The sequence below is a fragment of the Oreochromis aureus genome, linkage group 16 (genome assembly GCF_013358895.1).
Source record: "Oreochromis aureus strain Israel breed Guangdong linkage group 16, ZZ_aureus, whole genome shotgun sequence".
Classification (NCBI taxonomy): Eukaryota; Metazoa; Chordata; class Actinopteri; order Cichliformes; family Cichlidae; genus Oreochromis; species Oreochromis aureus.
In genome coordinates, this window is record NC_052957.1 from 8,633,273 (window position 1) to 8,660,457 (window position 27,185).

Below are 27,185 nucleotides of genomic sequence, written 5' to 3' on the forward strand. Positions count from 1 at the left end.
GCTGAAATGAATATTCCTCAGCCCGGAGGTCTGAAGATGATAGTTTTCCTGAGGACTTTTGATTTAACATTCATTCTCAATTATGACTTAATTGCTTTTAATTGTTCATCAGCTATGGCCACTCTAATCCTGAGATGTTTACTCATCAAACATTTTGTAATGCCAGTTGTTAATAAAACAAACGACGGAGGAGAATCAATCCCGCTTCGGCCTCCTTGACGGCACATTAAGTTTTAAAAGTTGAAGCCAACAAATGCAATAAAATACGAGTGTGCAAACATTTTGAGATGCATTTATTTTTGCTGGTGAAATGAGACAAACTTGAGCATCAGACATAATTTCCCGTATTCTGTTTGTGCTGCATTCTCCATCGATTTTTACGGTGCAAATATCCTCTGTGTGTAAAGACAACACAAACAGGCACAAGGTAACGGTTCAATACAGGATGAGAATGCACTGAGTCTCTGGCATTCTGTGTTTCTTTCAGATAAATATTCTCAGCTTTTCTAATTTAAAATGATCCCTGCTGGGAGAACACAAATGATTTACTCATCTGTCTTCTTTTATGTTTGCCTGGTTCCAGACTGAGCGTAAAAGACTGAAGACCTGTCAGGCCTGCCTATAAATGAGCCTTTTGTTTGAAGAAATAACTCGCTTGTGTCATGTGAGGCAAATGAATGACAAAAAGTGAGCTTTTGTAATGGTCTGCAAAAAAATGAAGTCCAGAAAGACGAAAAGGAGGAAGAGAAACACAAATAGGGCACAGGTGGAAACAATCACAATCACAATGGGAGGAAACAAAAACAAGAAGTAAAACCAAAACAAGGCACATGAGGTGAGAAAGTAAAACAAAAATATGATGGGTAACATGACAACAGAGACAGAAATGCAGGCGGCATGGCATGATGATGAGATAAAGGACGAGTAAGAAAGGAGAAGCTGATAACTGAGGATGTATGTAAAGGAAAGCACGACTACAGAGGATGCATTGATATGAATTTATAATTCATATTTTGGGAGTAAAACAGACCACTTTGTCCCCCCTTGCGAATCTACACCTCTGCATGACTGTGAAGGAAAGAAATAACAAACCAAACCAGCCCAAGGAAGTAACAGCTTTTTCTTTTATAGTTTCCTATCTCCCTTTAAGGTTTTCCAACAGAGTTTTCCTAAAGATCTGAAACAGTCCCTCGTCAATGCTAGAGATTGTACTGTGGTTGTGTTATGTGAATATTTTCCTTCACTGACAGAAACTGAAAAATCAGAAAGCTGTCTGTCATTTTGACAGATTAGAACACAGATAGTGGGATTAACACTAAATAATTCACTCGCAGCGACCGTGAAGAACAGAGCTGTCAGCATCCGTGGGCGGTCTCTATCATAACACGAGATTAACCACAAGAATAAACTCGTCTGTGACCTCTGCAGGGTCAGAGGTGCAGAGACAGTTCATACGTTAGGGTTTCCTCACAGGTGAAGTGAGCACCTCAAAAATCAGAAAGTCTCACGCTTGGTAACTTTACCGACTGTAAATGTAACTTAAGTGTCCCGCAGAGCAAGGGGACCAGCCTTCAGAAGAATATACAAACAGACGTAAACAGGTTGGAAAAGATGTAAAACAGAATAAAATAATCAGCTCTACAGCAGCGGCAACATCACCTGATGCATCTGATTATGTTCAAAAATCAAGTAAATTAAGTCTGCTTAGCTCGTGTGTCTCCGTTTAGGCACAAAGACTCGGTTGTACCTGCGGAAAAAAACTATTTTGTGATATGAAAAGTGTTTGTTTTCTCTCTGTGACCTCATAAACACTGACTCTTCTGTGTGTGTGTGCTAGTTTCTGTGATTGAGCTGTTTTTGAAAGTGTAACACTGTTAAATGTCCTAAATTTATCTGTTTGTACCATTTTTTTTCAAATTCTGGAAAAAAACACCAGTGAGGAACCAGCAAACGGTGAAATTTACCCAGAGTTGTGTTTCAATCAATTCCTGGAAAAGCAGCATTTATACTGTGACCGCAGCAAGTCACAGGCTAGCTGAGCGTAAGAAGAAGTGGGTTATGAATGCAAATCAGCACCATTAGATTTACTCAATACACTGAATGAAGACGAGTCTGATGCCGGCGGTCGTGTGAGGCCGTCCCACCCTTCGCTTGAAGATTGATACACTGCAGCACTCACATAATGGAAGCAATAAATCGAGCTGGCCTGTTTATTTTTGTCAAACCGCCTGTTGCCCTGTCTAATTACTGAGATCGATATCACACACGGACCCCACGCTCATGTCTGCGGGCCAGCCTGAAATTTAAACACACTCAGAAAATCTTGTGTAAATATTTTATAAATAAAGATTATTATCATCCTTCAGCCTAACTCTGGGGGAGGATGTGTCGCCTTTTAAGGATTTATAAGGAAGCTGGGAGTGATCTTTGACACTAACTCTTAATAAACTCATAAATTCTGTTATTCACTTTGTTCGGCTTTGGCTGCTTGCAAAGGTGAAGCTGCTTTCCCAAATCTGAGGCCAGGAAAAGGTGGCCAGGATGGGAATGAGCTGCTGCCTCATGTGGAGGAGTTCAAGTATCTCTGAGTCTTGTTTCAAGGATTCTCATTTATATCCTATCCTTATGTGCCTTTGATAGCACAAAACCTATCTGTGGCTGAGAGTGCACCACCAGAGTTCAACAGTCTCCAGGATGAAGCTGTTCCTCCGTCTGGTGGTTCTGCTCTTGATGCTGTGCAGACTTCTGCTCGAGGGGGAGAAACGGTGTACGTCCTGGCTGAGTAGGGCCCAGTTCCTGCATCTGCTGGTGTAGATTTCCCACGGTGGTGGTGGAGAAGGTACTCTCTACATTCCTCTGTGCAGCTTTCACCACCATCAGCAGAGCCTTCCTCTCTGCCACAGAGCAGCTGCCATGACACACAGAGATGCAGGAGCACAGGACGCTCTCCATCACACTTCTCTAGAATAACCCCAACCCTAAGGAAAAAAACAGAGGTGGTGGTGTGCCTTCTTAACCAGGAAGGAAGTTGTGTGGCTCCAGGTAAGCTCCTCAGAGAGATGAGTCAATTTGCCTGGATAAATAAAGGATAATGAATGAGACGAAATTAACAAGAACGCCTCCTGGACCCTCCTACATGAGGTTTTTCTGGCATGCCCAACTGGGAAGAAGACCTGGGGTGAACCCAGAAAACACACTTTGCTGAGATGGCTGGGGAGATGAAGGCTCTTCGCTCCATAACCCAAACCCAATAAGTGGTAGAAAATGATGGGTGGATGCTTCAAAAAGCTGAAAAATCTATATGTAGAGGTGGATTTATAAACCTCTGATCAGCTGATATAAAGAGGTAAACCTCACCATCAGACGATAAATCTCTAACAGTTTTTATTTGAAAGCCACCAAAACACCGAACGCTGCTCAGAAATAGTTTTCAAATCTGTGCAATAACTTTTATCCATGTGCAATATATTCTGGAATCTGGAATGTTGACCTGATGGATGCCTGGACAAAGTCTTGCAGCCATAAACATCACAATATTTAGCCACTGACTGCCAGTAACAAGAATGCAAGTATCAGCCAATAAATCTATGTATCCTTACAAATCCTGTTAGGACAGGCTGTGGCTGTACTGGACAACAAAATGCTCCTGATGCATCCCCATGAGTGGGTGCATGACAGAAAAAAGTTCTGCATGAATGCGTGTGAATGGGTGCATGTGGCTCGTATGCGAGCACACTGAGTGCTCAGTAAGCACCATTTAGGGGCCGTTTTAAAGCATATTACAGTTAAGTGGTTGGAACCTAGCATTCAGCATTTGGATACAAACTCTGGGAACTTTATTGGAAGGAACAAATAACCTGCATGTCTGTAATGGCCTAATAAGCCCACTAAAAGTTGCCATATAACTCTCTGTAATCATCACTGAAGATTCTCTGTAGGTTCCCTTCACCACGGGCCGAAACGCCTTTCCACACTGAACATCAGGAATATAAAAAAAACAAAACAAACGGAGCCGCCTTAAGTGTATGCACATGCAGCGATTACCAGATAACAGGATGTACGCACCCACACCACCACCTTCCCCCAAAAACAAACTAACTAAAAACACAGATTTACTCCTCCACCCAGAAAATTGCTCCAGCATGCTCGGAGACCACCTCTTTAAGCAACACTTATTTCATTATGCATTGTTGTCTTAAATATAGCAATATCACTTTCAGCTGCCTGAGACTGAGATGTGCCTGTTAGCTGAAACCACTTCTTTATATTTATTGCCTCAGCCTACCCGCCCTCAAAAAGTGCTAATGATTTTCAGACCTTTCTCCCTAATTCATCCAACAGCTGAACTAGCAGCTGTATGCCCACAGAGACAGCCCATCAAAATCTCTGAGCTGCATTCTTCTTCTCTCTTTTCGCTTCTTTCACTCTATTTTTCCTCTTTGTTTTTATGCGTACTGGCTCGAGTCGACATTCCTTTGTCTCTCTTTACAGTCTTCGCTTCATCTAACTTCTTTTATTTTTGGTCTTTTGAGCAGAAATGAAGCAGCTGTGTCTGTTATCTATACGTGGACTCAAAAGTTGCCAAGCGGCGTAGATGGTGCACATCCAAACCGCCAAGGCCGACTGCAATTCCTCTAATGTCCACCGGAGGATGGCCCGTTTTTTTTGTTGGTTTTTTTGTTGTTGTTTTTTAAGAAACGTGCTTTCAGTTCTACAGTTACATATGGGAGTGACTATGGAGTGGTTGGCATGCCCAGATCATCGAGTATTTGATGGGCCCTAGGCAGCTTGTTTTCAGGATCAGACTTTTTTTTTTTTTTTTTTTATAAATAATTAGACATATCATACAGGTGCGTGTCCATACATGAGCACAGAATATCTCAAAATGGAGAGGTTGTACCTTACTGAAAAAAACACACCTCTATCTGTCTGATTTCCTGGTGATCTCATCCTCTTTTTCCTCCTTTCAGCACCTCCTGGCAGTACCAGGGTCTTGTGTTGAAACAATAGTGAAGTAGAGCCCAGGGAGCTTTTACAAGGAAAAGCACTTTTTGTATAGAAAAGGAATAAATATTATTGTTATCTTTGTTGAAAACAGAACAGTTTCCTGGATACTCACTTCTTTGGTTTGACGTGTAGCAGGTCTCCCTCCACCGTGATTGTGAGCTGCTAGCTTGCATCCCCGTTTTTATTTTTTTCCCCTGTCGTGCTGTTTTCATTCGGTTTGGAAGTACCGTATCCACTACAGGTTGCCTCCCACCAGGTGACCTGTGCAATCACATTGCAATAGAAAGTGGTGATGTTGATGTTGAGGATGTCGCTCGTGTGAAAAATAAAGTGTGAATTTTGTAAGGAAGCTGCCATCGTGTTTTACTCCAGCCTGACTGAGCCATTAGTTTTTTAAGCAGATGGTAAAATCTGGTACAAAAATGGAGGCTTGATCACAAAATCAAAGTGGAGAGCAGCACTCGACAGGTGAAGACTGAACTAATGCAACGAGTGAGTGTCAAAACAAGAAACTTCCAGCTAGACTACAACAGATTGTCCTTCTACTACAACAGGATGTGCTGAAAAACATCAAACAACTCTGTGGTTGGATTGTTTTTCATTCTCACCTCAAAGACGTTAGCAGTTTTGCAGCAAAGGGAGTTGTTCTACCAAAAATATTACCATATAATTATACTACAAAGAAAAGAAAAAAATATTATGAAGTGAGAATAAACACACATTATCTGCATTATCTCTTTTTTTCCAAAAATCAGACTGCTAACATGTGAGAAACACAGAGTTTCCCAGGAAAGGAGTGAAACATTCCTGGGAGGTAGTCATTTTAAAACCACGGGAAGCCCTTCAGCCGTGGGTGCACGTGCGAGCGGCCGCAGGTCCATTCCCAGAGTTTTCAGATCGTTTGGACGTGGTCTGAAGTGGATGTCTGGAATGTAAATCTCACCCCTGGCTGATTTCTGGATGAGGGGCAGCATGTGTCTGAATGTGCAGCTGAGGACAATTTCCTCACAATCACTCTGAGTGGATTTTTCTTGCTTGTTAATTAATCCGAACTGTGAGAATATGCACTCCTCGCTTTGCAGGTGGACACTTACAAACCCACACAGACACGCAGTACACAGTGGAGAAAATCAAACCCACTCTGAAGTGTGTGCATGCAATCAGCCTCTCCACCCTAACTGCTGCCGCTGCTCCTCCACCTCTCTCTCTCGCTCTTTCTGGGAGAAAATAATTTGGCCGGTCGCTCTGGACCAAGAATCTTTGTAAAGTGGTAGTGGGCAGCAGATTCTCAGAAGGAGGTAAAGATTTTGGGTGGAGGAAGAGCAATTACTCCACGGGGATCTCTGGAAGCAATTATTCCACCATCCAAATGCCCCTGAAACAATTCACCGACCGCCATCAAACACACACAAACTGCTCTGCCAACCTATTGTACTGAGTCACCACATCATTGCTTGCAGAATTGTATTAACCTCATTTACCGTGCATACGCCCACACAAAGAAACTGAGCTAGAAAATAAACAGTTGGCCGGCTCAGATAATAACTGGTGAGACAGTTATGTAGAAAATGTGGTGTATGAAAATACTCGGAGAGTGAAGCAGGGATGGTATGAGGTAACACCATCTACCTCCCGTATACACACCCCACGGATCCGTTTGATTACACTTTGAAACATATGGGACCTCTGGGAAGGTTTTTGTAGATGTCGCTTTGGGGATTAAAACGTTCTTGATATTTTCTGACTGGGGGACCTTCACCCTAGGCTAGTAGAATAGACTGAATTGGTCCTTCTCAGTGTTTTGATGTTATTTTGTTGAGAGTAGCATGAACCTCTGGATGATCACTGGCAATTGGAAGTCAGTTAAACAGGTCACCTGTTTTTGAACAGACTGACTGCAGTCACCTTCAGACAGACTCAATCTCTCAAACTCTTTTGCAATGTGTCCCTTTTCAGGAGGAGAATCAACTCAACTGGTTGCCAAATGGCTGTATTCTGGTCATATTCTGGTTGCTGAGTGCCTGTGTTACTCACAGCCTTCGAGTAATAGCGTCGCTACTTTTGGAGGAATTTCTGTTTAAAAACTAGAAGTTTCTGCCTGGAGTCTGAATCCAAGTCATTAATTTTAATTTCTGTGCATGTAGACAGCAACAGATTAGCAATTTTTGCTGATTAATCACAGGTAATTACCATTAATCGCAAACAGAATGCATATAACCATGGCAACCTGACCCAAACTGACTGACTCAGTGTGTGGCGCTCTCCAACCGCTGAACAATAAAGTTGCTTCTTCTGGTGTTGTCGATGGCACATTGTGGAAATAGCCACACACTTATCCTCTCGTGACAAAATAAAAGCTAAACTTTCTCAAAATACAATTTAAGGTTATTTTTATCATAAGCAGAATAAAATAATAGGAAATGTGTCGCAGATTTTTGGTACAACACAAAGAAAACCAAAGAATTACAGAAACGTTGCCTCTCATAAACCCTTAACTAATCAGCAAGTGAGAAAAAACTAAACACAAGTACAAAAAAATATAACGTGGGATTTCTTTTGTGTAGAAGTAGGTGTAAATCATTTTAGCAGGTGAGATTCATTTGCTTACTATTCATTGAGGAACACCCGTGGAGCGCCCACTACTGCGCACCCTGCTGATCTGCAGCCAATTTCTGCACAACAGGACCAACAAATCGACTCTGACATGACTGCTACAGCTCTGTTTTCAAACTAGTGCCAGTATGATTGCCTACAGGTGAGGCATCACAACACTGTTACTTCAAACCAGCATACTCTAATGCTAATAAAGTAAATCAGTGGAATGAAAGGACTAAGCTAGAGTTACTGTCTCATTTTATTTTATTTTTCGGAGCTCATCTTCAGCCTACTCTTTCTCACTCTGTGGGATAAAAAAAATTCACCAGCTCACTAATGAACTAATCTAGGTTTAAGGTTAATATCTAACCTTTTTAAGAAAAAAAAATCTTTCACTTTTTGGTAAATCCAAAATGAAAAAATCTGCAACGCCAAAACGAATGACTGAGTCTTTATTTGAAAGGTCACATCCTCTAGTTTCTGAGAATTTGCCTGTTTGGCATGAAGCTCAAACAGGAGCTCATTGCCTAACCCTGACCCTGAATTTCATCCTCAACTGTAGGATCTTAACGCTTAATTGTCACATTAAGGTTACATTTAACACCTGTGCCTGACCCTGTATTTTACCATATTTTTTACTGTAACGTTGAGAAAGATCAAGAAACGTCGAAGCTCGCCTGATGGAGGCTCAAGAAAGAAAAACTCTTTGTGGAGCTTCACTCTTTTCACAACCCAGAATCCAGCCATCGATGGATGCGTAGGGGGCATCATCGAGACAGCTGAAAATCCCCGACCCCACATGTGTCGATGGTGATCTGGTGGATGTGAAGAAGTTAAACCAGAGGTGAACCTCCATTTACCCTTTTTGGGGTAATTAAGCGTTCTTGGCTGCGTTGTATAATGTTAATTATTTTTAATTTATGTAATAACTATGGTGAAGTATTTAAGTTATCCCACTCTGTTATTATTTGTCCGTCAGCATATCTTTCTCCCCTCGTCTGCTCTCTTTCTACAAATAAATGGACCCACCTGTAATAAAGATAATTACGCCTTTGTATTTTCTTAGGAACGCATTCCGAGACATTTCGCAGCACCGGCGTGTCCAGCGCTCGGCCCCCTTAAAAAATATACATCGGCTGCACTGAAACCGAATCCGTCCGTCTGAAAGCACTTAACCCTCAAAGGCTCGCCTCGCTGTTTGATTCTCAGCCTATACGTCCACGCCGCGTGTGGTGGGAGCGCCGCATGTGTTTGTGTGCAGGAATCAGAATCAAACAGGCGCTGCTGTGTGAGTCATCCCTGCGTTTTTAAACTCTCCAATTATCCTGACAGGCTGCATGTCATGTCATCGTGACCACACCCCCCCCGAAGAAGAAGCTGATGCTGCACAGGAAGCAACCCGCCAACGTTTCACAGAGTGGAACAATTCCACCCCTCGGATGGGACACATGGAAGCGGTTTGGGCCGGGGAAGGTGTCAAGGCGGGTGCACGGCGCTGCTGGATGATCTGGGATGCACCTCCCCGTACTCCCCTCCTCCTCTCAGCTCCTGCTCTCTGCTAAGTCTGAGCCAGGAGACGCCTGGTGGGGTTTTTAAAGTCGGGAAGAGAGACGTTAGATCAGATTAACTCACTGAACGGGCCTAATGAGCTGTTACGCAGGTCTGACACACACCATTACCCGCCATTTACACCTCACAGGCACAGAAAAGTCCAGATTGTTTGTATTTGTGTGTATGTGTGTGTGTGTGTGTGTGTGTAAGTGAGAAACAGAGGTGGCAACAGAGACAAAAAGATGCAGGAATAAGGCGTGTGTAAGTGCTCTTGAACTGGATGGGTGGGCGCGCTGAGGTAAAAAGCAGACTTTATTGGATAATTAAGAGGAAGCGAGTTGCTCTCATTACTCCACTGCTGCTGCTCCCTCCCTCGTTGGCCTCGGACACCGACAGAGCCGACTCAAACAAAGGAAACACCATTCTGCTACACTTTATGTCCAGCCGGCCTGTTCGCTTCCTGAACTAAGACCCTCTTCCTCTTTGGACCGTAAACATTGTCCCACTCAGTATCACCGTTGAGCAGAGCTGTCCACAGTGAGCCTCGGGCTTCACCCCCCGTGGCTTGCATTTCGCTTTGCAGTTTTAGCGCTTCTGCTCACCACGGATGGATGAAGTGCACTGCGTGGCTGAGTTAAGCGTGCAGCTGTGCGGTCACAGAGGATCCCATGTGTACAGTAAATCTAAAGACAAACCACAGAACAGAATTTATCTCCCAGGCTATGAACAACAAATCCCGTATTTTAGGAAAGAGGGCATAACGTTAAAGGCAGGAATAGGAAAAAGTGAAAGAGAGCAGCAGGGACGGTGTCTGTGTTCCCTTGCAGGGGTGGCAGCTGGATTGTGTTAGGCCGTCAGAGCGCGTTATCTCGGGGACACAACACAAAGCAGGCCCAACAAGCATTCTCCCTGCTAACCACCGCCTTTACGTTAAAGACAAGCTTTGGCGTCTTAGCCATGAACCGTGGGCCCTCGGAGACCAAACACAGGCTGACAGAGCAGCTACAGACAAACCAGAGTTTGTCGTGTCCCGCTGACTCTTACTGGCCCGCTGGAACAGGCACGCCTGGGATTTGTCAGTTCATAAGGAGATGAAATCAATACTGTTGAATAAGCTAGGCACTCGAGCTAAAAGGCTTCTTAAATACATGTAAAGGGACAGAATAAAAGACTTACTGATGAGCTGAGGAAATGAATGGAGTTAGGACAATAAGCAATGTGGATCACAGGCTTTAAATCGTGATAAAAAGGACAGATTGCAGAAAGCCATCAGCAGCACAACTGGACCATTGTGTTTGGAGTGTGTTTCCCAGTTGATCTGGAAACTATAGTATATATACAAATCCCAGGATCTAAAACAGTCACAGGCAAAGCTGTGCACTTGGAAAAACTTTCAGATGGGACAAAGTTGAACCCGGAATGACTTATTCATGCTCAGCTCGATGCACTTTCAAGGGTTTCTCGCCTTTCTGCTTTTACGCCATGATTTTCATAATTCATTCACTCTATAACTTTCCTTCGCACAAAAGTTCAGATTGCACCTGTGAGTCGAGAAGTTTCTGATGACCTGCATGTGGCAGGGAAACTCAAATGGACTAAAGTTCCCGAGGCTGTGTCAAAAGAAGAAAAATTAAAGCGAATCGCTGGAACCGGGACCCCATTAGCATTTTCATTATGCAGTCACATTGTGATCAAACGCTACGTAACGATGGCGCTTCACTCCTTCCACCTGAACTTTTCTTCTGTGACACTTAATGACAGATTTCCTCCCCGGTTTGATGGTCATTTACCTCCCTGGCAGAAACGGCTCGGACAATAGAGAGCAGCACAATGACGGCTGATTAAACGCTCCGGCTGATTATTCCTGCAGCATGGTGATTGTGAAGCTGAATGGAATCGTGCCACTTCGCACAATCACGGGTGAATATTTCGATTACAGGTTGCAGAGCCCAGTGTATTGTCCCGATCGGAGGTTACACAATGAACAGAGTGCTGTCGAAGGTGCAAGGTGGATAAATGCAGCTTTTTATATACAATAGGTAGTGTTCTTATTTTTTTGGGGGGGTGACTTTATCAGGACTGGAAAGTCCTCGGAGGTGAGTTTGGATTATGCTCGCAAAATAAATGCTGTCACGTAAAGGTCCATATGTCAGTTTATAAAAATGTTAATGTTCTGCCAATAACTTCCATTTAAATATTTTAACAAGATCATTTTGGATAAATTTTTTCCCCATTAAACTGGAACCATGAATGCAAATGTCCAGACTATTTTTGTGACTATTTGATGAACTGCAGCGAGATGATGTTGGAAACATGCTGCGGGACAGTCATTTGAATTTCTCAAAACAGCAGACGAACATGAAGGTCCTGTTGTGTTTAAACCGACAGCAAATCACCTCCAAATTTACACTAAAACAAAGAGATCATATCTGCTGAGGTACATAAAATATTAGATAATTTACACTGAGTCACTTGGTTACACTTTCTTTTTCTTTCAACCACATCTGTTTGGAGTTAGTCAAAGGAGGAAAAGGCTGCCTTCGTCTGTGCAGAGGGAAAGACTCACTGTAGAGAGACGAGTATTACTTGTAGGCAAAAGAAAGACAGAAGCACAAATGATCTATTTGTTCTTTTATCCATCTGTGACACACACTGAGGATCCTGCATGGTTCCCTGGCAGTACTGTAGTTGATGAAGATGTGTGGAGGACGATGATAGATGGATGGTTGCTCCGGAGACAGCAGTCCACTTCACTGCCTGTTTATGAAGGGAAACTTGGATAAAAACGAGGGGGGTGGGGATTTCTAAGTTTCTGAGGAAAATGCCCAACTCAGTTTCCATCCATCCATTTTTTCCACTTATCCATTTCAGAGTTGCAGAGTGAGAACACGCAAACACCACAGGACCTTCAAAGGACCTTCCAGCCCATAATGTTCTCGCTGTTAGGTGACAGGGCACGCCTGCGTCACTGCGCTGTCCCCACTTCAGTGTCTGATTCTCCAATACATTGTTGTTCAGTTTCCCAAAAACTACAATTTAAAGAATTAAAAATACAAATATACTTGTGCCATTGCTGTATGTAAGAAATTGAGGCACATTATCGCTTTAATGTAGCAGAACATGTTTGGACAGAGACAGCAGGTGGAGCTTCTTTGGAAGTCTGAACCGAGACTCCTCCACGGTGACAAACTGTGACTCTTAAAAGTTGTTTTGACTGCACCAACACAATCGCCACCTGACATACTTTTCACTCTCTGAGGTTAAAGTCATCATAGGTGCTAAAGTCTAACACTATAATTTAGAGAAAGGCAAAACAGGTTTTTTGGGAACAAATGAATAGTTGTGTATAGTTTTATACAATTACTTTGTTCTGTCTTTGTTCAGTGGTTCTAAAGATTTGGGATTTCGGGTTAGGGTTGGGGTCATTACTGACAATGACAAACCTCAGAGGGTTACAATGGGATGCAAGCTCATCATTTTCAGTGTACGTTCTCCCTGAGACCCATCTCGGTGTTACAACAGAAGTCTGTGTTAGCAGTTCTGAAGAATTCATGGTGCACGGTCCTGTGAGTGCACTGTCTTTAGGCTGGGACGCTGCTTGGTCTGAGTCACAGCTGTGAGTTGGCTCTCCTCACCAGTGATGATGGTTGACATGAAGTTTTTATCCATTCTAAAAAACGCAAATCTAAACATTCAAACTTCTTTTAGCTTTCAGGTGTCCATTTTGGTTCAAATGAGCTAATAACTTCACGATCAGCAGGCCAAAACAACGACTCACGCTAATGACACACAACGACTCCCCGTGTTTTCATTTCCTCCAATAAAACCTGACAGCTGATTAAATTTATTTTTTAAGATAATTTGGAGTCTGAAGTCATTAATGAATTCCAGTACTTTGGCTTTTTCCGTCTTTATCGCTGTTTAGAAGCTGTCAGTAAAACACTTTCTGCAGCTCCTTTGCATCAAAAGCCTCCCAGGAAATGAAGGAATTAAAAGCATTTGAGAGTGTGAGAGACTGCACTGCCTCGGTGGTAAATAATACAGCTGAATTTCTGTTAGAGAGGCGGTAAGCTCAAAGACGTTCTTTTATATACACTCATAGAGCAGGAGAATTTACCTGTGTTGCTCTGTGCTGCCTGGGATTATTATTAAAACTGTTTCTGTTATGACTGCACTTTTTCAGTATGTGTCACATGTCTGGTGTGGTTTATGTAATCATGCCGTATATGACGGGTCGTTTTTAACCTAATGATGTGATTATTGCCTGATCTGCTTGCCTCCTTCACAGTCATGAGTTAATGGGAGGACATTTCTTGCTGATTCTGCATGAAGTGTTTCCCATAAAGGATCAGGGTGTATACATACAGGAAGTTTTGTGGAGGTCTGCGGTCAGAAGGACACTCATGATTCACTTCACCGAGAGACAGATGATCTGCACCGACACTGACAGGGTTTGTGGTTAAATGGAAACAAAATCCCCATCTCATGAGGAGAAATGACGATAAGGAAGCTAAAAAAGAAACTTTTTTAAGCAAGACTCTCTGCCACAGCTGTTTGTCTGTCTGACAAACTCAAATTACGAGTAACCAACACCTCAATCTGATCTTAAGTGGGCCCGACCACAGAAGCTTTTTCTCATGAACATTTGTGTATATATTATAAAAACCACCTCTGAATTGGTCCTGTTATTGTAGTGGAAGTTTGACAAGATTTGTAATTGTAATTGTGATGATGAACATCCTGAGACGTATTCAGAGAAAACAACGTAAAGTTAACATCTCCGCCAGTCCACGTACAAACAAATGCTGCTGTAGTCAGTTTAAAAAAAGACGGATTAATTTTAAAAAGCTACAAGCAGCCCATTTCCTGGACTTCATCCCACAACAAACAAATTATTGTTAATTTACAGAAAAGACTTTAATACAGAGTTTTTTTCTCCTCTTCTTTCTTTGTTTTTTACTGTAATTCAGCTGTTACAGTTTGGACTGGAGACCATCTGTTCCTCCGTGTTAAGGTAACTTTATATTTTTACCACCTTTAATTTCATTTTCGTTACTCAGTTTCCCCGTAAACCCTGAAACTTTAAATATTACATTTTTACTGTCAACTGAGCTGTTATTGTATCTAAGCTGTTTACAGAATAATATAATGAAAAACTGGCTGTTTTTAAAGGGCATATTTGACCTTTTGTTAGCATATTTCAGGGCTTAATTACAATGAACTTAATTGAACTTTGAAGAAAACAACTTTTACATTTATTCATTTTTAATATAATTCTACAAGGCAGAGCTGCAAACATCATCATTGTTACAGTCATTATTAATAATATTATTGTTACAGTTATTATGAGTGTAAAAGAATCACCGCCACATTTCATGATGTATTATAAATATTTGTTATAAATGTTAGTTGTCCCAGTGCATTGCTCTAATGCTTATGAAAAAAAGTGCTGTCAGTAATGTCATGTCTGTGTGGTTCAAATTCCTGCTTGTCTCTAAAGGTCATTTATAGCCCTTCATCATGTTATGTCAACTGTATTTGAGTTAAATATATCTGACTGGAAAATGACTGCATTCATTTCATTAAGTGCTTTGAAATCTAAACTAAGAATCCTTGGGGCCATAACATGCAACTGTTTCAATTAGATTGATTGTCACTTAAACTGAATTTTTTATTTTTTATTTGAATTTTATTTAATTTTACTGAATTTTATTTTATTTTTTTAATTTTTAATTTATTTTTGCATATGTGTTGTTGCTGCCTGTGTTTAATTGAGTTATTTCTGTAACTGTGAGACACTTGTTGCTGCCTACTTTGGCCAGGTCTCCCTTGAAAAAGAGGTTTTAAATCTCAATGGGATCTTCCTGGTTAAATAAATGTTAAATAAAAAAATAAAATAATCTACTTCCCTTCACTCTCTTTTTCTTTTTCCCAGAATTTAACTTTAACTGTGCTTTAGAGACCTCAAATGGTTTAATCTGACCTTTAAGATAAAATAAAATAAATAAAATAAAATATTAACTCTATTTCTTGACACTTAGCTTTTCACCATGGTATTGTGACCAATCTTAAGTGTAACACATTACTTTTCAGTAATGCAGTAATGTAACTCATTACTGTACTAAATTCAGTAATTACATTAAAGTTACTTACTGCTGCATGACGAAAGGTCTTCAGTTATCTGCGTGCCAGGTGGACATATTTTTTTCTTGCTTGCACTAAAATCAGCTGATTTCAGTTTATTTTTGTTCGTGTATTTAACAAACTCCCAAATCAAAGACTTTCCTCAATTTCCATCTTTTTGCTCTGAGGTGCAAGTCCTCATCAATGATAAGTACTCCCACCACCAACACTAAACATTTACTTCTGTGGTATCAAAATAAGTATAGATTTTTGCGTTCTGAAAATGTTCTTCAGCCGTTGCAATGCTTTAAAGTCCACTTATTATTTTGTAAAACAGCCGTTAGCCGTCAGAGTTACTGCTGATTATCCACCACGACTTACACTTCAGAGTGTAGAAATAGATTTATGTGCCATCATGTAGCATGCTTTACTTTTCTTTCATAAGGATAAGTGGAGCCAGGGATGCAGCTCTGTCTGTGAATCAAACCGACGGCTCTTCACTAGTGCGAGATGTTTTCATTGGCTACGTTAAACGGTTGTACAGGAAGCCGATTTTGGCTCGCGCGAGCGTTGGTGCTGGCTCCGAGCTCGTCACCCAGTCATTTTCAGCCCAGCTTCCAATCAGTCCCCATCATCTGCCCATCTGTCACTGTTGATGTTCTTCCATATTGTGGCCTGTATGCAGCAGATTTTAATCTCATACTTCTGAACAGGCACACTCAGTGCTGCTGACGCTCGGATCTCACATCCCATCGAAAATGGCCGACCGGTGATGAATTACCAACCAATTAGCCCCGAGACACCAGATGGAGGCCGCTGACTCAACTTCTGCCTCACATTAAACTTGTAAAAACTTTGGTCTGTTTAAAGGGATAACCGCTGTGATTGGTGCAGAGAGAAAGAAAGGAAATTTTTCAATGACTTTCTGATTAAAGAGCTAGCTGAGGAGTGAGTGCCTGTTCTTCTGCTTCAAGACAAGACTGCTTGTGGTTTGACGATGTCTGGATGATGCTGAATTGTCCGACCAAATTCTTAAACAAAGGCAGGTAATCCATGCTAAATGGTCAAGGAAGCACAAAATGACCCCCCGAATTGCGAAAAATCACCCAACATAAGAAGCGCTCCTTTGATTATTGCACTTGGCTGAACAACATGTGCAAAAGTCCAAAGAAAAGTATGTGAGACTGAAAGAAGTGCAGGAAGAATGAGTTCAGTTTCTTCCTCTTGTACTGCGGTCAAACATTAATCTGTTGTCAGGGATGACGGCTGTTTTTTGGGTAGTTGGAGATTAAAATACCTCAAAATATCCTGCAGGGATTCCTGTGAAAGTCATTCTGCGTTGTGCACTGACACACATGGCAGAAAATGAATCCTATTTAGTTTTCCTAGATCAGATCAAAACTTGTCCGATGCTTTTATGTGCAAAATACCTGCAAATTTCAGCCTCTGTGTGTAAACCCTGGAGATCACCGGCGTATCCAGGCTGCTCTCTGCTACGAAAACAACACAGGCTCACGTTATTCAAGCTTTCAGTGGAGAGGCCACCCAGTACTGCTGTGATTAAAAAGGGCATAGCAGGCTTCTCTTACATCAACTGTGCTACAGCTGCAATTGAGAATTTTTAACAGGTTTGATAACGCTGGTGCTGACCCTTATTATATTTCCTCTGTTTTTCTCCAAGTCACAGCTTGGACTCTCACTCAGGCATGGTGATTTATCTGACTATAAACAACAGTCTCATAAAAGTAGAGCCTAATGCTGCTCGGTTTGGCCTCGCGGCTGTTCTTGACTTGAATTATGTGTTGCTTTTTCAGGTGAAAATGAGAAATATAATCATGTGCTAAGGGGGTTTAGCATTATATTAAAGAGCTGTATTGATGCAGTGTCCTGGTGCTGTTGATCAGAATACAAACTACACGTAACAACAAGTGGGTTTTTTAAACGAAATGACAAAAATGTGGTCAAAGAGAATTGTCGTTCCTGTTCATCTGTCCAGCGGCAGAGACTATATCCCCACAATTCAAAAGATAAATGAAATTAACGTCAGTTTATGACCTTCATAAGTCAAACGAGAAGCAAGAAACAGAATTTCTCACTTGGATTTGCTTTGATGACTCAACACGTCTCGGCTGATTTTGATGGATTTGGATGGATAAATTGAAGTGCTTTTGCTGTTACTGATGATTGAGTCTCTTGGTGCTTTTTGCAGACGTCGTCCCCTGCTGAGCTGGCTTTTAGACTTGAACACACTCACACAAACTCACACACACCTTGATATTCCACAGCGCTCAGAATACTGCTTCCAATCTAATTTCTGCAGATGTAGTGACCCATGAAATGATGCCAAGTCGCTCTCTTCTCCTCAGCGGTATGTAAAAGCTGCAGATTGCCTCATTCAGCCTCCAATATTAACCCTTCGGCCACCTCTTAATACCTGCCACAATACCCCTGGCTGAGCTGAAAACAGGCCTTTTCCACAGACGGTGCAAGCGTATGGAGGCCGGTGTTTGAAGTTTGTGAAAGAAATTTGGTGCCAGGTGTGTGTGTGTACCTGAGAGAAAAACAGGTGGAGTGTGTGCGTGCATGTGTGCATGCACAGGTTTAGTTCAAAGATAAGTGCTGCATTGAGAAAGAGATAATCCTCTGTAGAGGGTTCGCTGGAACTCTCGCTCCACCAACTAAGGGAAAACTTTGTTAATGTTGTCATCTCCAGAAAGGAAAAACAAAATTTTCTTTAGTGAAACTGGAGACTATCTCACCTGTGACTGGAGTAAGCGCAGTCTGTGCGATAAAGGGATTAGAGGATAGAGCAGAGATACTTGAAGAGATGAGAGTTGTATAAATCCAGATCTCAACAATCAACAAAGTTTTTTTTATTCACAGCTGTTCTAGGCGGGGTTTTCTAAGGTAAAGTTAATACTGAAAACAACCAGCGTCCTTAACCAATCATGTGTAAATTCACATAAATAATATCATGAAGGCAAATAACAAAAGGTAATACAGCATATAGAGACACAAAGGTACATCGCAAATAGTCATACAATTTTTCTAGTAACTTGGCAACTGCCTAAGCTGCATCTGAGAGCAATTTAGTTATAAACATGGTATCTATTAAAAGGATATCTGTATCTGAATATGTAGTGTGACAGATTTTCAGGGGTTAACCCCATCTGTTTGGTCTCACTAAATACAAGGTTTGAACAAAGTCTGGTACCAATGAAGCCTATAGGAGTCCAATGTCTGCTGATGGTTCTGGGTATTTTGGGTATGAACAGCCACAAGGATAGCGCACCTGCTCATAGTTCATAGTGTCTCTCTTTAACTGCAGCATCTGCAAAAATTGTAAACATTCAGAGTTTACAGTTGCTCTTAAACTTTCATGATGTAGGTGGGATGCAGGTACTAAAGAGTTCATGTGGAGAGCTAATGAGGAATTATGTTTGTTGACTATAGTCCGACAACAGTAACCAGTGGAAAAGTTTAGAGGACTACACCAGATACACAGAAAAATTTGTCGTTGTCTTTAAGTTCCCACATATCTGAGGACCTTTCTTGGTCCACAAACACATCAGCCCTATTGAAGAAAGCCCAGCAGCGCCTCCATTTCTTAAGGGTTCTGAGATGGAACAGGCTGCAGACTGACCTCCTAGTGTCCTTCTACCAAGCCACTATCAAGAGTGTGCTGGTGCACGCCATCCCTGTGTGGTACACTGGTTGCACAACAGCTGACAAGAAGAGACTACAGAGGGTCATCAGAACTGCAGAGAAGGTGATCGGCTGTCCACTCTCCTCCCTGGAGTTATTTGCCAGGTCAAGATGTCTCTCCAGAGCCAGGGCAATTATAAAAGACCACCTCCATCCTAACCACCACCACTTCAACATCCTGCCCTCTGGAAAAAGGTTCAGATCCATGAGGTGCAAAACCAACAGACTAAAGAACAGTTTCTTCCTGTGGGCTGTCAGAACTCTTAATGCAAACTAAGAGTGTGAACAGACTTCTCCAATACAACCACTCTGATGCTGCTATTGATCCACTATGTTGCTGCCATCCCATGTGCAATATCTCAGTCTTTCCAGGTTCTGTGCAATATTTTTGGTATTTGCAATATTTTTGGTCTTTGTGTAATATTTTGGTCTCAGTGGAATTACCATCCCCACCCTAAATGACCATAGCCCTCCACCCTTATTTATTTATTTATTATATTATATAACTGCCCTTGTATACAGCCCTACACTGTTTCTGTTTCAATGTTACTACGCATACACCACGTATATAGTTTACTCACATATATGTATACGTATATATTGCTTTTTTCCCCCCTCGTTGTATATTGTTTACTTTATTTTTGCGCCTTTGTGGTCCAGCTGCCCAATTTCGCTTTGCAAGAAATCGCACAATGACAATAAAAGCTTGAAGTCTAAGTCTAAAGAGGGCAAGTCATGATACTTGCTGATGGATTTGTACTGCTAAATCAAGCTTTATCAAAGGAGTGCACCATCAAAACAAAAGTAGTGAAATCATCTGCACAGAAAACTGAGCCATTGTAACTACTGAGCCCTCAATAGCGAATTCAGCTTCAATATGTGCACTAATGGGCACAGACCGATGAAGACTGCTGTGGAAACCACAAGCAGTGAACCACGTGATTTGTGACTTTTACTTCTTCAGTACAGATCCCTGTAAAGATCCACAAACCTGTTCCTGCTGCTGACCCCATGCTTACTTGTTCGTTGGTTTTAAATTTTAGATTTTTTTTATAATCCACATTATTTTTTGTGGGATCAATAATGAGAGGATACCCTTGCAGTGCACACTCCCAACCAGTAAGTCCTCATCTGAGAACGTTTAAACAAACTGGCAGAATTATTAAATGTGAAAGTGAGGCTCAAAGGAAGGCTTGAAACATTCACTCTGCTCAACCAGATTTCCATTGCATATCAGTATTACAAGGTTCCTTTTCTCTATACATTCAATTTAATTTAAGGGAGGCGATCTGGTAACCAAAAATGCCCAAAGAGTCCAAGAAACATTTACACACAGGTAGAGGTCACAACATTAAAGCCACTGACCAGTGAATATTCATTCATCAAGTCGTCACAGTGCAGTGGTTTCCACTGGGAAACTTTGGTTTTCTGGCATTCAAATAGATGTTCCTTTGACATGTAACTATTCCTGAAGACTAAACACACCCCACAATGGTACTTCCTAATGGAAGCTGTCTCTCCCACATCAATAAGTCCTGCCACACTACAAACCGCTCAGGAATACCACGAAAAACACAACAAAGAGCTTGAATTGTTGACCCAGCCTCAAACTATGTGGAACACACTGGAACAAGCCTGGTCCAAGAAGGGCCTACTCTGCAGCCCACAACATCCAAAAGACCTACTGCCAGCCATCTCAACACACCCCCAGAGATCCTGTGTCCACAGTATCAGGTAGGTGGTTTAAACTGTACCATACCAATCAACCAACACATTAAGATATTAAAACAGCAACATAACACAAATTAAGTATTGCAAACATACTAAAATTGGGTCTTCATGACCATTAGGCATGCTTCTCTTTCCAGGATACAGGATGTTGGCAGATTAATGAGGAGAAAATTGCGACACAGAAATGCCAAACCTGCGCTTGAGCTTCCAGTTTTATATACTTTTGGTTTGAAAGAGAAACAACATCTCAAACTCCTCAAAGAACCAGCGTGATTGAAGGCAAATCATTCTTTGTGCTTATAACCGGACCACCATGCCAATGAATGAACTCCCAGTGAAAGAGAAACAGCGGTTCTGTGTATATAATAGACATACTCTTGCAATTTTCCATTTAAAATGCATCTTTAAGTGTCTAGCTCTCTGATCACAACCAAGTCAAATCAAATGTATTAAAAGAAAACAAAGAGAGGTACATTTGTCAAACAGCTACACGTGCTTTATATGTGTACTAAACCTTTGAACCAAACCTAATTTTTGCCTTGATGGCTGTGCAGCATTTAGAGCGCCGTTAGAGCTCTAATCAACAGAAAATTGCTCAGTGAATTAATGTGAAATGAGGTTGAATTCAAGTCTTTGTAACTGCCTGACCTTTCATTTTTCAATCAGATTTAGACATAAAGAGGATTTCTTTTAACAGCCACAACCAGATTTCCCTCAGAAAACAGCATCCATGGACGATTGGTGTTTGGGGAGGGTTTAGCTCGCAACAATTATGCAGCAGTGATAACTTTCCAGACTTATAAAATCCTGAGTCAGAGTACTATAAAGCGCTGTGAACTGTTTTTACGCTTGAGAAACCTTCAAATTCACCAGTCTGTTACTCAGACTGGACTCCCCAGGTTTCATTTCATTTCTCAGTTTGCCTGAAGCATCATACCCCCCACTTACACAACCCCCCGCACTGTTTAATGCACAGCGGATTTCGGTCAGAGGTAGAAAATCTTGATTTCCTATACCTTCCCAAAAGCAATAGATCAGGGTTCACTGTGATCCTTCCTGTGTGCAGTCAGTTCTGTGCAGCCTCTGCTGTGTCTCGGATCTTTTGAGCAGCGCTGCATGCCTTTTAAGAGCAAAGTTTTGTGACTTCTGTCCAATCTGCCTTTCAAAAGGACCAAAATCAGCTTCATCATGTCAGGATTATGGATGAAGCCGCTGATACTGAAGACTGTTGGTATCTAACTGGTGGGGATGTTAAACAAAGTTTTGAATTTTTGATTTTTTAGAGACAAAAGCACAGATGGCACATATGTTTGTAGCAACAAAGGACTCCTTCAAGTGAACAGGAAGTGGATGGAGGCTTGTTCTGTTTAGTGGAAAGCTTTGATGTCCGAGGAGATAAGGCCTTCAAACGGGGAACATGTCGTGAACATTGCTGAAAGAAGAAAAACAATTATACAGCACAATAAGAAACATAAACCCAAATCAGCACGCTTCATCTGCTGCCTGTACTGTATGCGTTCCTGAAGTGCTTTCATGGCCTCCAGCTTTCATTATAACTGCGTTTCAGTTACACTGAAATCCCTGCACATGAAGTTCGCTGCACGAAAAAGCTGGACAACCAGACCTTAAATGATAAATCAGCAGCACCCTCGCTCTAATGTGATGATTGCTTTGGGGAATTATTTCTTGGCTCGCCCCCTTTGAGGAAGGTCATTACTTCACAGTGAGCCTACAAAACAGGCAATAAAGTGATGGGATAATAGTCAAGAAAATTGTTAATTAATAGGAGCTAAACATTAATGGCAGCATGAACAAATGCTTCTAGTGAAGAGAGGTACTAATGGAAGACAGAGCATGGTGGAGGAAGGAGAAGCAGAGGGAGAAGGAAGCCCCTCCCCTCCAAAAAAACAAAAAACTAAATGCAGCAAACAAAAGCAGATGGAGGCAGAAGACGGAATGACGGAGAAGTGGGGAGAACAGATGCTGATCAATGCCTGAGCTCCTGCAGCTTCTGGAGTCTTGGCTTACTGCTTCCTGCCTCGAGTCGCAACACCGCCAGAGCAGCGCGTTCCCTCAAAACACCATCACAGCGACAGCAACAACATGTGGCCGTCCAGACGCTGTTTCTGAGATGTACCGCAGCTTCACTGTAATCTAAGGATGGATGTGTGACGTTTATCAAAAACAGTGAAGTCTACTCTGTCCGGCAGACAAAGGGAACTTTTTCCTCCTCCATAAGCAGCAATCGGTTTGACAAGTCACTGAGAAAGACCCTAAACAACACCAGCCACGCCCAAATTTCTAAAAAGCAACAATATCTGTGGCACAGTCTTCTAATTTATAACAAAATAAGTGAATATTCAAAACATACAACAAACCATTGTGTAATAAATGAATGAAAAATGAATAAAAGACCCTAAATAGAACTAAAAAAAAGACAAATGTGTGGAAAAATATCAATTCTAATCCACCAAAATGTCACTACAAGTATTACCTCAGTAATTCATAATCACTGGTCTTCAAAGCTGTCTGTTTCAGAGATTAAATGTGCTTCCTCTAGTGGGTTTTGATGAGCTGAATCCAAATATCACCATTAAAATTGTTTATTAGCTTCCAACATATTATATCTTTACCTTTCACTCCACCGTACTTTGTTTAGATTAATATTTATTGTAAATTATAAGCTTATGTCTTCTGATCTGGCTACACAGAGACGGATTAATATGAAACATTATGTTAGAAACCATAACAAAGTTATTCCACCTTAATTTCCCCCCAAAACTGAACTTAATCTATTTAGACCCCAGCCTGTCAGACCAGGTCAACATCAGATCTCTGTGACATGAAGTTATGCTGGTTTCTGTCCCTGGAAATATCCACAGCCAAACATATTTCATCATTTCAATGATGCTACCATGTGGAGCACCAACAGAGGAAAAGGAAAGGTTATGTGGGTTTCAGACACTTACACTGCAGCGAACAGTAAAAGAAAATTAAAAATATCACTTGGATATTTTAATATTCTTAAAAAAAAAAAAAAAAGTACCAACTTTATAATCTCAGCATTACGAAAGGTCAAATCAAAGGTCAGAGAAGAGGTCAAAAGGTCAAATACAATTCACATGAGTCCTATTTTAACAAAGTTCACTGAATAGTTTAAGAAGAGTGGGCATATGAAAACTATACACCCACTTCATTAGGGACACCGGTTCAACTGCTCAAAATGTAAGTATCCACCCAGCCAACTGCATGGCAGCAGGTCAATTTAGACATGATCAAGATGACCTGCTGAAATTCAAACTGAGCATCATAATGAGGGGGAAATGTTGTTAAATGACAGGCAAGAGTAAGTCAAGTAACCACCCATTACAACCAAGGTATGCAGAAGAGCATCTCTTAATGCACTGCACATCAATCTTTGGACATTGTGGCGTGGGTGTGGTCTCTGGCCCGCTGCAGAGAGGGGTGGCACAGTGAGCTCCCGGGGGAGCGGAGGCGTGGTGAACAGGTGTGCTGGCGACGAGTGATTGATTGTGACTCTTTTTATGTTGCAGTGACAGTCGAGGAGGCTGGTGAGCGGACGTGACAGCGTAGCGGGAGTGTTTGTGTCCCATGCGTTTGTGCTGAAACCACAGTGAACACTGTTAATGAAATAAAAGTGCTGTCACCACACCCGTGGACTTGTGTATGTGTGTCGGGGTCCGACTTCATAGACATGTACTACAGCACCAGAAGACCACACCTGGTGTCACTCCTGTGAGCTGGGCACAAGAAATTAAAGCTACACATCATACGGGCTCACAAAAAGTGGACAATAGAAGATTTGGAAAAGTTGTTGTTCTTGTTTTAGTCTCAATTACTACTGCAACGCTTGGATGTTATTGTGCGGCAGACATTTTTTGCTACAATTTGGGACCGTTTGGACACAACTGAGCACCGTTTAAATGCCACAGCCTATGGTCAGTATTGTTGCTAACCATGCCTTCCCCTTTATCTTCGTCTACTGATCCTTAAATGGCCTCCACAATCATTAGATCTTAATCCAACAGAGCACCTTTGGGATGTGGTGGAATGGGAGAGTCTCATCATGGATGTGTAGCTGACAAACCTGGAACAACTATGTGATGGTATCATGAGAGATGCTTCCAGCGCCTTGCTCACTGAGTCATGAAGAATTAAAGCAGCTCTGAAGTAAAAACCTAATGAAGTAGTTAAGAAGTAACTATTTATATATAGATTAGTTGATTTTTATTTTAAATGCCTTTTTAAAGATTATCTCATGTATACTGAGAATTAATTGGTCATAATTGACAGACAAAATGAGTAAATTTGGATAAATGTGTAAAGCACTTACTCATTACTCAACCATATCTCAGCTCTGATGACATGTTTGCCTTCATTTTCTTATTAATTACTCTCTATTTGCACTAAACGTCATCATTGTTTGACTCCAATCCAACCAACAGGCCCAGATATGTATTTACAAACATGACACATCACTGATCTGATAATAAAGACAAATGTCAGTTTTCCTGCATGCTTCAGCCAAAATTAAAAAAAAAAAGGGCACATTTTATTCGAGCTCAGAGGCAGCAGCCAAACACACTCCAGTAAGTGCTGAATACATCACTGCGAGCCTCTTTGTGCACATGTCTCCTGATTAGAGAATCCAGCCTGGGGTTGAAAATCCTTTTTGTAGAAACCAGACTGTTTAATTGGTCACAGCGTGATTTTTTTGGGGTGGGTAGGGAGGGATGAGGAAACTGTGAAAATTCATGCTACGAACAGTAAGTAGGTGTTAATTAAGCATAGGCTGCCATGCTTTAATTAAATTGTTGTTATATCAGGGGAAAAATCAGTTGACAGCAACCCTGCGATGGGCTGCAGACAGGTCCAGCATGCTTCCTCCTCATGTGTGCTGGGATGGCATCCAGCACCCCCACATGACCCTGAAGATGAGGAAGCAGGCAGAAAGAAATCCAGCCTACTAAAGGAAAAAAATCCTTGTATCTTTAAAGCTTTATTTTCTGTTTGATCGCCTCTTCTCCACTTCTGGAAGTTTTTTTTCCCTTCTTCTTCATAGAAACATGTAATTTCCAGCGCCCACAGAGAGAAATGAAGCCCCGAGTGAAAAAAGAAAAATCAGATATAGGTGGAAAAAAAATTGGAGTTATTTGATTTTCACGTCTCACACGGTGAAGAAAATGTGCGGGCTTTCTGACGTGGCATTTTCACTTGAAAGGTCACTTTGTACACTCAACTTTTTAACTGCTGCAGCGCAGTTCGCTCCTCTCCTCTTCCACTTCCATACTTCCGCTCTGCTCTTTTATTTGACCCGGCAGAGGGATAGAAACATCACAATTACAGCTGTAGGACTTCCTGACAGATAAAGGGTTATTAAGGGCAAATTGTTTTAGCTGTGTAACAATCTTCGTCTCGCAACTTCAAAGGAGGAAATACAATTACAGGCTTTAGGAGGATTGGATGCAGCTGCACGTCTCAGATCTGATCCGTGCTTTGCTTTACATGGTCATTAGACTGCGGGGATGTAAACAAATGCAAATACGATTTCCTGATATGAGCAGTTAATACGCGCTGAACACAAAGAAATGACAAGTATGCGCGCACCCAGCGTACATAACTACAATTGCTGCTGCTCAGTCTGTGAAGGCAGAGGCAGCCATGAGCTTCTTTTCTTCCTGCAGGTGGGTGGATACAGACACATGTGCTCCAAGGCTACTTTAATAGGCACACCTGTTGAATCTAAATCACCACGGTAAATACAGGTGCTCAGGCATGAACTTGAAATTTAATAGATGATGCTAATCATTTATGAGCTGTTCATTTAATTGTGTGTTAACTGGTGAGGCTTAGTTTACAAGATGGACATCATCTCCTGGTTTCAGGGCTAGTCAAGTGGAAAGTCATCAACTAATGATAGCTAGTTTGGCTAGCAAGCTGCATCCACAGCTTACACAGCCTCAGAAATACTACTTTCACTCACCAAAGTGGAGTACAGATGTTCTGGATGATCTCTGTTACATAGCAGGGCATACTCCATAAAAAGGCTCCAAGAGCATAAACACAGTCCGGAGGTCCAGTTCAGGGATACCGATTAGCTAAGGTGAATCCTAGCATACAGCTAGCAGCTACCATACAGTTGTTATGAAGGTGGAAAATATCCCAAAAGATCAAAACAGTTTTTTTTGTATCAGACTGTAAATGTATTTATATATTTTAACTTGGGAACTGACTCACTTTAGGAGCCTGTCTCAAGTAGACACTGGAGGAACTGCAGCTATTGTGATTTTTCGTCTTTGTAGGCGTGACAGGATAACCCACTCAAGTACTCAGAATACAACGGTGTTGAAATTCGAGCTTTTGACATATTTGATTACTTTTTCAGTCTATTACCAATGAAACGTTTCCTTGTGACAACAGAATAAATAAATGAGGAGATCCCTGATGTATTT

General features: G+C 41.5%; 1 long non-coding RNA gene across 3 annotated transcripts; it reads right to left on the bottom strand.

Annotated features, from left to right (window-relative positions):
* Positions 1 to 298: 298 nt before the first annotated feature.
* On the bottom strand, positions 299 to 26,752 carry LOC120433683. Of its 3 annotated transcripts, XR_005608697.1 has the most exons (4): positions 26,717 to 26,752; positions 5,120 to 5,268; positions 4,920 to 5,029; positions 299 to 2,978 (listed from the first exon to the last, which is right to left on the bottom strand). It is a non-coding gene; the product is annotated as an uncharacterized LOC120433683 (long non-coding RNA). The 3 variants fall into 3 exon arrangements; XR_005608695.1 differs by having other exon boundaries at positions 4,920 to 5,268; XR_005608696.1 differs by lacking the exon at positions 26,717 to 26,752 and adding an exon at positions 5,616 to 5,655 and having other exon boundaries at positions 4,920 to 5,268.
* Between the last annotated feature and the right edge of the window lie 433 nt (positions 26,753 to 27,185).